The following is a 2,500-nucleotide window of genomic DNA, read 5'->3' as shown; positions in this document are numbered from 1 at the left end:
ACCATATCAGATTACAAGTGAATACAATACATACAAAAGGGTAGACTAAGTATATGTAATGTGTCTCGCAACCTGTCCGTGTTAGACTGGGACAACATTCCTCTTGGTTACCTCCGTAGCAGTTTTACTTTACCTGCGGGGCTTAAGAACTCCCACTGCTTAAGTTGATCATATTACACAGGGCGGAGTTTTAGATCTGGTTATTGTGTTTCTCTCTCTGTCTCTCTTTCTTTCTTTATCTGGCTCTCTCGCTCGCCCGTTATCGCTATCTCAATGTCTCTCTCAATCTCTGTCTGTTTGTCTGCATTTCTCTCTTTCTCTTAATCTCTCTCTCAATCTCTGTCTGTTTGTCTGCATTTCTTTCTTTCCCTTAATCTCTCTCTCTCAATCTTTCTCTCAGTCTCTCTCTCTCTCTCTCTCTCTCTCTCTCTCTCTCTCTCTCTCTCTCTCTCTCTCTCTCTCTCTCTCTCTCTCTCTCTCTCTCTCTCTCTCTCTCTCTCTCTCTCTCTCTTTCTCTTCTTTCTCTTCTCTTCTCTCTCTTTCTCAGTCTCTCTCTCTCTCTTTCTCAGTCTCTCTCTCTCTCTCTCTCTCTCTCTCTCGTCTCTCTCTCTCTCCTCATTTCTTTCTCATTTCTTCTCAATTTCCTAGTCCTATAATGGTAATGAATAATAGTGATAATAATGATAACACATATAATGATATGGCAGTAGAGGTAATACAATGTGTGTGTTATTTATTTTATAACTCAGTGAGGAGCACTGTCTCTTGTCTCTATTTGATGTTTGTATTAACCCATTTAACTTTTGTCTGTTGTTCCCTGCGTACATTTGAGTTTGTTTACGATAGTCAGCTGATCGGTGCATCACGTGGCGAAACCATTCACCCTGAGCGCTTTTGGCCAGTTCAAGCGAACGCAGGGACGGTGTTTCGATTTTATTTCTCCGATTGCCAAATAGCCTTCAAAAGCAAACAAGCTGTTCCGGGCAGTTCGTCTTGAGGAGGTGGGGGGGGGGGGAGATCGAGGGGCGGTCATCAGTCCACCTTGACCTGGCTTCCTGGATCGACCTCGTGATTGCTGCTCCGCTTTTGTGCTTGTGTTTATCTCTTCAGAAAATAACATGTTTCGTTCCGCAGTGCCTTTCTGTGTTTTTTGTATCGTGTCATCTGTCGAAAATGGAACAAGGTGGGCTCAGTAAATCGCCGCCGGGATGGTTAACTACATATGTAAAATGTTTAGAGAAGTAGAGAGAGAGAGAGATAATTCTATGATCAAAGCTAAAACTAAGACTGTAGCGATTATATTCATTCTTCGCTTGTCATTAAGAATACGGAAAATACAACAAAAGAAAATAAAAAAGATCAGTCTTTACCAAGTTTAATAACTGAGTAATATAGTTTACATGATAGTTCAGAGGAAAGTTATGTGAAATACGCAAATGACACACAAACAAAATGATCACGGATAAAACTGCTTGCACGCACAGGACTACACTGGAAACAGCTGTGTGGACGTTTGTGTGGAGCCATGTTGCATATGCAAAGTTATTCGGAATTCATGAGGTGAAGTCTACTCTGCGAACTGCTCGAGAATTGGCGGAAAGCAGAGGTAAGTATGTTTATATGTATGAATATATATTCGCACGCACGCACATTTACACATACAGTTATATATACACATACAAATACACACACATGCACACAAAGGTATGCATGTGTGTATGTGTGTATGTATGTATGCGTATATATTATATATATATATATATATATATATATATATATATATATATATATATATATATATATATATATAGAGAGAGAGAGAGAGAGAGAGAGAGAGAGAGAGAGAGATGATAGAGATATGATAGAGAGAGGGAGAGAATGATAGAAGAGAGAGAGATATGATAGAGAGAGAGAGAGAGAGAGAGATGATGATGATGATGAAAAGAGAAGAGAGAGAGAGATAGAGAGATGATAGAGAGAGAGAGGGAGATGATAGAGAGATATGATAGAGGGAGAGAGAGAGAGAGAGAGAGAGAGAGAGAGAGAGAGAGAGAGAGAGAGAGAAGAGATGATAGAGAGAGAGAAAGAGATGATAGAGAGAGAGAAAGAGATGATAGAGAGAGAGAAGATGATAGAGAGAGAGAGAGAGAGATATGATAGAGTGAGAGAGAGAGAGAGAGAGAGAGAGAGAGAGAGAGAGAGAGAGAGAGGAGAAGATAGAGAGAGAGAGAGAGAGAGAGAGAGAGAGAGAGAGAGAGAGAGAGAGAGAGAGAGAGAGAGAGAGAGAGAGAGAGAGAGAATATGAGAGTAGAAGAGAAAAGCAACGTCTGTGGTTCGAGTAAACACGAGTTTTCCTTGGGATCAGTCGCGGCACGAGGATTGAAGGCGGGCCACGCATGTCTCCGAGGTCTGGGCCAAGATATCAAAGTGGCCCAGATCTCGGCGAGAAGAAAGGAAAAGGAACAAGAGAAGAGAAGAATCTGGAAACGCCGAGAAAGAT

The sequence above is a fragment of the Penaeus monodon genome, chromosome 26 (assembly GCF_015228065.2).
Source record: "Penaeus monodon isolate SGIC_2016 chromosome 26, NSTDA_Pmon_1, whole genome shotgun sequence".
Lineage (NCBI taxonomy): Eukaryota > Metazoa > Arthropoda > Malacostraca > Decapoda > Penaeidae > Penaeus > Penaeus monodon.
This window is presented reverse-complemented; position numbering follows the sequence as displayed.